The 8,051-nt window shown below is 40.5% G+C and overlaps 1 long non-coding RNA gene across 2 annotated transcripts; it reads left to right on the plus strand.

Annotated features, from left to right (window-relative positions):
* Nucleotides 1-4,084: 4,084 nt before the first annotated feature.
* LOC120676172 lies at nt 4,085-6,308 on the plus strand. 2 transcript variants are annotated; one of them, XR_005675703.1, is made up of 4 exons: nt 4,085-4,226; nt 4,361-4,624; nt 5,099-5,310; nt 5,769-6,308. It is a non-coding gene; the product is annotated as an uncharacterized LOC120676172 (long non-coding RNA). The 2 variants fall into 2 exon arrangements; XR_005675702.1 differs by having other exon boundaries at nt 4,085-4,624.
* Nucleotides 6,309-8,051: the final 1,743 nt, after the last annotated feature.

Genomic DNA, 8,051 nt, shown 5'->3' on the forward strand with positions numbered 1-8,051 from the left:
TAGTGCATAACCCTTTCAAGTGCATGCCAATGATCAGTACCCGAGTTTGACATGAACCTGCTCAATTTGGTCACAGCAAAAGATATGTCGGGTCTCGTTGCGCTAGCTAAGTACATGAGTGAACCAATAATCTGCGAATATCTCAGTTGATCTTTGACAATTTTCCTGTTCTTTCTCAATATCACACTAGGGTCATAAGGTGTTGGAGAAGGCTTGCTGTCGATATAGTCAAAACGGCTCAAGACCTTTTCCACATAATGGGATTGTGAAAGAGTAATCCCATTCTCAACCTTAATAAGCTTGATGTTAAGGATATAACATCAGCTTCTCCTAGATCTTACATATTAAAGCTCTTTGAAAAAAAGGACTTGACCTCATTGATCACATCAATGTTTGTGCCAAAGATCAGTATGTCGTCCACAAACAAGCACAATATCACTCCTCCACCCCCACCATAGCGATAGTACACACATCTATCAACCTCATTAATGACAAAGCCCGCAGAAGTTAAAGTTCTGTCGAACTTCTCATGCCATTGCTTAGGTGCTTGTTTCAACCCATACAAAGACTTCAAAAGCTTACACACCTTGTTTTCTTGACCTTTCATTACAAATCCATCAGGCTGATCCATGTAGATCTCCTCATCCAACTCTCCGTTTAGGAAAGTTGTCTTAACATCCATCTGATGAATGATAAGACCATATGAGGCAGCCAAGGAAATTAATGCTCGAATAGTGGTCAATCTAGCGACAAGCCTTCCTTTTGTGTATACCCTTTAGCAACAAGCCGAGCCTTGTACTTGTCAATAGTACCGTCAGGCTTAAGCTTCTTCTTGAATACCCACTTACATCCAACTGGCTTGCAACCATAGGGTCGTTCAGTGAGCTCCCATGTTCCATTAGAAAGAATTGAGTCCATCTCATTTTGGACTGCTTCTTTCCAATTATCTGCATCTGAAGATGCATATGCCTCTGCAATGGACGTGGGAGTATTGTCCACAAGGTACACAGTGAAATCGTCACCAAAAGATTTTACAATCCTTTGTCACTTGCTCCTTCTAGGAGCTTCACTGTCATCCTTCTCTAGGACATGCTCATGTTCATCGGATTGTTGAGAAGACTCGATAGGTACTGCAGGTTGAGGAGTTATCTCTGTCGAAAATCTAGAATTGCTATGCATATCTTTCATAGGAAAAATATTATAAAAAAATGTTGCATCACGAGATTCCATAATAGTATCAACATGCACATCTGGTATCTCAGATTTAACCACTAAGAATCTATAAGCAATGCTCCTCTGAGCATATCCTAGAAAGACACAATCCACTGTCTTAGGTCCCAACTTGCGCTTCTTTGGAATATGCACATTAACTTTCGCTAAGCACCCCCACGTGCGCAGATAAGAAAGTGATGGCTTTCTCCCATTCCACATCTCATATGGAGTTTGATCTTGATTTTTGTTTGGAACTTTATTCAAGACATGACACGAAGTCAATACAGCCTCCCCCACCATGCCTTAGAAAGACCAGCTGTGTCTAACATGGAGTTAACGAAGTCAGTCACCGTGCGGTTTTTCCTCTCGGCAATCCCGTTTGATTCGGGAGAATAGGGAGGCGTCCTCTCATGAATAATTCCATGCTCCTCACAGAATTCATCAAATATTTTGGGAAAATACTCGCCACCACGATCTGACCTTAGACGCTTGATCTTTCTCTCTAGTTGATTCTCATCTTCAGCTTTATAGATTTTAAAGTAGTCTAACGCTTCGTTCTTAGTTCGCAACAAATAAACATAGCAAAATCTAGTCGCATCGTCAATTAACATCATGAAGTATCTTTTCCCACCTTTTGTCAACACACCATTCATCTCACTTAGATCAGAATGTATGAGTTCTAGAGGTGCCAAGTGTCTCTCCTCAGCAGCCTTGTGAGGCTTCCGAGGTTGCTTTGATTGCACACAACTATGTCACTTAGAACCTTTAGCAATGGTGAATTTCGGAATTAAACACATGCTGGAAAGCCGAGACATCAAACCAAAATTAACATGACATAAACGTGAATGCCAAACACTCGCATCATCGCTAACGTTGTCACAAATATGGTTCACCGACTTGTTACAAAATTCAGCAAGAGAAAAGCAGAACAAGCCTCCGCAATCACAGCCTTTACCAACGAATTGTCCATGTTTCGACACGACAAATTTATTGGACTCTAACACTATCTTAAACCCGTCCTTGCATAGGACTGACCCGCTGACCAGATTCTTGTTAATAGTGGGCACATGCTGCACGTTCCTCAGCTACACGATCTTCCCCGAAGTAAACTTTAGATTTACCGTGCCAACACCATGAACAGAAGCATGTGAACCGTTCACCATCAGCACGAAGAAGTCCTGGACGGTCTGGTAAGAAAAAAACATAGAGATGTCAGCACACACATGAACATTAGCACCCGTATCAAGCCACCAACTCGTGGATTGAAACACTGAAAGAACTATAGGTAAATTACCGTACTCATCTCCAGTGTTGCTTATGGTCACCATGTTGACATTTTTGGACTCATTTGCTTTCTTGGCCCTGCGGTCTGCCCGATCTGGGCACTCCTTGGAGAAGCTTCCAAACTTACCACATGCATAGCATTTTTCCAAAGCCTTGTTCTTCTTCTTCTTGAAGGTAGTGGTCTTGTTAGACTTGTTGTTCCTTTTGTTCTTGCCATGTGTGAACTTTTGGACCAGGTTGGCGCTGGACTGGCCTTGATCTCCTTTCTCAGGCACGTCATTCTTCCGAGCCTTCTCCTCAACATCAATAGTCGCTATCAGATTTTCAACTGATATCTCCTGTCTCTTGTGTTTCAGAGTTGTGGCGAAGTTCCTCCACTGGGAAGGCAACTTTGCAATAATGCATCCAGCCACAAACTTGTCGGGAATAGGACACTTAAGGAGATCAAGATCCTTGACAATGCACTGCACCTCATGCGCCTGTTCCACCACAGAACGGTTATTCACCATCCTGTAGTCATGGAAACTCTCCATGAGGTACAGTTCATTGCCCGCATCTGTTGCATCATACCTAGCAACCAGAGCATCCCACAGCGTCTTCGCCTCTGTCTCATCAATGTACACACAGCTAATCCGTCTGACAGATTGCTAATGATACATCCGACAAAGAGATCATTGGCCTCATCGTACTTCTTCTGCTCTTCAGCAGTAAGTACGCCCTCAGGCTTGCCAAGTCTCATGTCTCAGATGTGCATAGCAGTAAATCAGAGGCGAACCTTGGACTTCCAGATCTTAAAGTTCACGCCAGTAAACTTTTCTGGCCTCAGTGACTCAGCGAAACCAGCCATTGTTAAATCAACAGATTGCCTATAATAAGATTTTTGGATTGTTGGAAAAATAGACAACTGTAAGTTTAAATTCCGAACTAGATTTATCATGACGAGAATTAAACCTAGCATGCATGACTCTAACATACTAGACAGTACGTATATCATAAACATGATATCAGAAAATATGATTATGAAACAGATCTGATCACAAAATACGTACTGTGCGGGAGCCGTCGGGAAGACGAAAGGTGCAGACGAGACGAATACGGTCCTTCGAACGGAGCGCAGCAACCGGCGTTGCAGACGACGGTATGCCGCAGCTCCTGATTTGGACGGAGGACGAGCTGTGGCGAAGAAGATGAGCAGTCGCGCTTAGCGCTTCCCAAAAACCTTATTCGTCCTCTCCCGGTGCAGGATCACAAGAGCGAGCGGTTCCGGAAACCTGCTCTCCCGTTCGCTGGTGCACGCCGGCGCTCGGGATGGAGAAGACTATGGTTGCAGTGCAGCAACGAGGGGAGGCAAAATCCTAACTCAGATTAGATCTTCTTATGAATTCCTAAACCTTGGGGTCTCCACGTATAATGATTTATGGTGCACTTTTTTCACGAGGGAGATGGTCCGTATTTAATGGAAGAAAAACTCCCTACACTTTTGTCCATTAGTAATACGGGACTAATTAATGGTGTGCCTCCTCTTAATGCTAATGAGACTTTGAGATTTATTAGGATTATTTATACGGGCATAAATCTAACATCCCTCGCCGCCAACGCAGGCGCCTCCCTCCAAATAGGGGTCCCTGGTGCCGGGAGGCATCACGAACACGAGGTCGCGGTCGCAGTACAACGGCAGCGGCTTCTCCATCCGCGTGCCGCCGTCCTTCGACGACATCCTCGAGCCCGAGGTGATTAGGGTTTCCTCTGCCCCCGTTGGTTTCCTCTGCCACTGCGATTAGGGTTTCGCTGGCCGTTGCTGTGTGCGGGGGAGATCTCAATGTTTGGTTTCGAATTGTTGAATGCTGACTCCTTCCACGTCTAGGACTACAACGCTCGCTTTGCTTCTCCAGATAGGTAGGTAGGTAGGTAAGGCCTCGCTCTGCTCCATGGACTGCAGATCTGGTATTGATTTCCCGTAGCATTTGTACTGATTTTTGTCAGGAACGAATTTTAGTGGTGGTTGCTGTGTTGTACTGCATGCTAAACACAGAGTACTATCCTTTGTTTGATGCAGGGACGACAAGACGAACTCATCATAAGCATGGTGATTAAGCCGTCAAATCAGCTCAAGATCACATTTCTAGAGGTTCTTAAAAGAGCTTTGCCATTTTAATTTCTGTTTTCTTGTACCTGCATTTGAAATCGCCCCTGAATTTACCTGTCTCTGCACATCATCAAGTCAAAAGTGGCATGCCATTCAGAGCAGGTCTAGTGATATGCGTTTCTCACTCTCATATCTGCTGAGACCATTCTAAAAGGAGTCCGTATACTTGAACATAAAGCATAGATAACCTTGCTAAAAAGAGTCAGAACAAATGCATTTTTGTAGACACAAGCTTTTCTTAAAACTTAGATACAAGGATTCCCACAGTATACAGTTTTGAGCTATTAGCCTGAACTTCCAAAGTTTATTGAGTTGAATGTTTAACAATAAAAGGGTTCTCCAGAATAGGTATGAATTGACCAAAACACTTTTTTTGTAAAGAAAATAATCAATTAATAAGAGCCTTATTACCTCAAACACTGGAGCTGGTGCTGATTGCATTGCATTGTTCTGCAGGCAAAAGACATAACTGACTTGGGCACCCTGAAGGCATCAAAGATACTTGTACCTGGTGATTTCTGTTGGTGCCTTGAAGTGACAAATCTCATGAATACTAATGATTTAATTTTCTTTATTATGATCTGAAACTTACTAGGATATGTCATGCATGGATAAGATTTGAAGAGGAGAGTGGCGCCTTGGGTGATTATGACCTTGCTGCAAAAAAGGTATGCTGCTGTTTGAATATTTTTTGTTTCATCTGTTCATTTGTCTTTCTGCTGAATGTGAATATGGAATTACCTTTTCTGATTCTGCATTATCAACCTGTGTATGTGAGTGAATGCTTCTTCAGTTGGTCATCTACACATGAATCACTTGTTTTGGTGAACTCCATCAAAAAGAGAAAGTTGTAGTATATGCCATACCAATTATACATTAATAGCCATGAGAACACCATAAGTTTCTGGGTATTCCTTTTTCCTTTCTACACAAAGTTGATGACTCATCAAACCTTTTGACATTGTTCGTATTTTCATGTGATGAAATCCTCTGTACGATCATCAGATGTTGGCCCCTTTTGTGTTATTACAGTGTTTCTATCTAAACTGTGTGAGTTTGGTGATAGCATGGGTTACCAACTTATCATGGTAACTATAATTTTGAACTTATTCTCCTATTTAACCAGGTCACGCCTCGGCTAAAGGAGCTTATGATGTCATCCTGCAGGCAATCATATTATGCTCATATCAACTCAGCAATGTGTACTACTGTTATCCTGCTGGATTAATACTAAATAAGATATCCTTTACTTGGCAGGCACTTGCCAGCTGTGATAGTTTTGTTTCCTTTCTAGATAATCTGCTTGCAACTGACGGCTTGCTACCTCTTGTAAACTGATTCATCTAGTGCATTTTCTTCTCAGCAAGGTTGGGGACTCAAACTTGTCACAATCAAGTATCAATTGCTTTGGTGGATACTATCAGCCTCAAGTGTTCACTGGTTTGGAACCAAGTGTATATAATATGTAGGTGTAGCTGCAATTGGATAGTGAATACATTGCTCTTTTCAAAAAATGATTTCCTGTGTGATGAGATTAATTGGATAGATGTAGCCTCAAGTGTTCCTGCATTTGTAATGTATATTGTGGATAAAGCATGTGAATTTGTGATGTAAAGAATGGATAAAACATATGTATATGTGATGTATATGAGGGTATATTCTGTCATCCTTTGTTTTAAAAAAAATTCATCATAGGAGACGCGGGTTAACAACTTGCGTCTCCTATGTGAGGGTCATAGGAGACGCGGTAATCCGTGTCTCCTATGTGAAGGTTATTGGAGACGCGGAATAACAACCCGTGTCTCCTATGTGAGGGGTCATTGGAGATGCGGGTTGTAAAAACGCGTCTCCAATGACCCCACATAGGAGACGCGGAAAAACGCGTCTCTTATGACTTTACATCGGAGACGCAAATAAACCGCGTCTCTTATGCGAGTTAACCCGCGTCTCCTATAACACTCTTTACATAGTGTGTTGTGAGGTTTAAAGTATTGTTGACTACCTCCGACTATTCTAAACAAAGTGAAGATATGGATCTTCTAAATTTTGCATTGGAGATTACAATATCACCATATGATTTTTAGTTTACCTTAGGTGTAAATTAATTAAGTTAATAGGTTGTCACATGTTGGATATTGACTTTAGAGGAGTTTGATGAACTCGTTCTAGATGGTATCATTGTCCCACATGGACAGTGAAAAATAGCATTGGTTTTATCTCATTGACTAGAGGAAGAATTTCATGAACCTCAATTAGGAGTTGTTCGTTATACATCAAAGATGTTGTCATACTTATTGTCAATGCATAAGTATTGTAGGTATCATATTGATGAATTTGATACTTAACAATATTTATGTATTTCTATAATTTAGATGAGAATTTTATTGAATTCTTGTCATATATAAATATAGATAGTTCGGGAATCATTCCAATGTGGAAATGGTATGTGCCTAGTGGACATTTTTTTTTACCACAAACTCTATAATTGGGGAAGCAAAATATTCCTAGTTCTTATGACAAGAAGAGGGAATATTTTTAGCCATCGTTGATGCGATGTGATGCAATGATAATTTGGTTTGTTCTACCACTATCATTCTTCCTATGGGTATGAGTTAACAACCGAGGATATTTAATTATGTCCCCATTCGACTCATATCCTACCAAATTATAGAGATATTTAAAGGTGTTTTCGTTTGGAACACAAAAAGACATTGGATATGGTATATAAGTAATGAGATAAGTCTCATTTTGGTTGTATTATACATACAATCATTTCTGTACAAAATATTGCGTATAAGATAATTTTTCACACTGTTGATGCAATCCAAATTTGGGATGATCAACTTGTCCATCCTATGGGATTAGTTGAAAAATTATTAGCAATTCTTTTGGTCATATTTTTTCAAAAGTGTGGTTACAATAAGTGCCACAGACAGATTTTAAGACCCTCTTATCTTAAAATCATATTTCAGTGTCTAAGATTCCTTGATTATATTCAAGAGAATATGTTTGAGTCCGATACAAACATTGTATGGATAGATCAGGCATTTCATGGTTGTAAAGATTCATCTATAAGATGATCTATAGTGTGTAAAATATCCACACTCAACCATGCATTTGGTAAATAATGGCTCAAGTTATGAGCTCATTATCCTGAACACTACTGAATTTATATGCCTTAAAATGATTGTTTTGGCTTTAGAATTCAGTTAAATATCCAATGGGATAAATGAAATCTATATGAAAGACTTCAAAATAATAGAGAACTAGTGTTCGAGAATTACAATTTGCCAACTTCGTATTGGGGTCAGGTAGATTTACACACTCCTGACTTATGATTAACTGCATATCCCCTATATGCATTTAGTATGTGGGAATCCATGAAGATTTCTTATTTGTGTAATATTGA

Source organism: Panicum virgatum, chromosome 2K (genome assembly GCF_016808335.1).
Source record: "Panicum virgatum strain AP13 chromosome 2K, P.virgatum_v5, whole genome shotgun sequence".
In the NCBI taxonomy this organism is placed as follows: Eukaryota; Viridiplantae; Streptophyta; class Magnoliopsida; order Poales; family Poaceae; genus Panicum; species Panicum virgatum.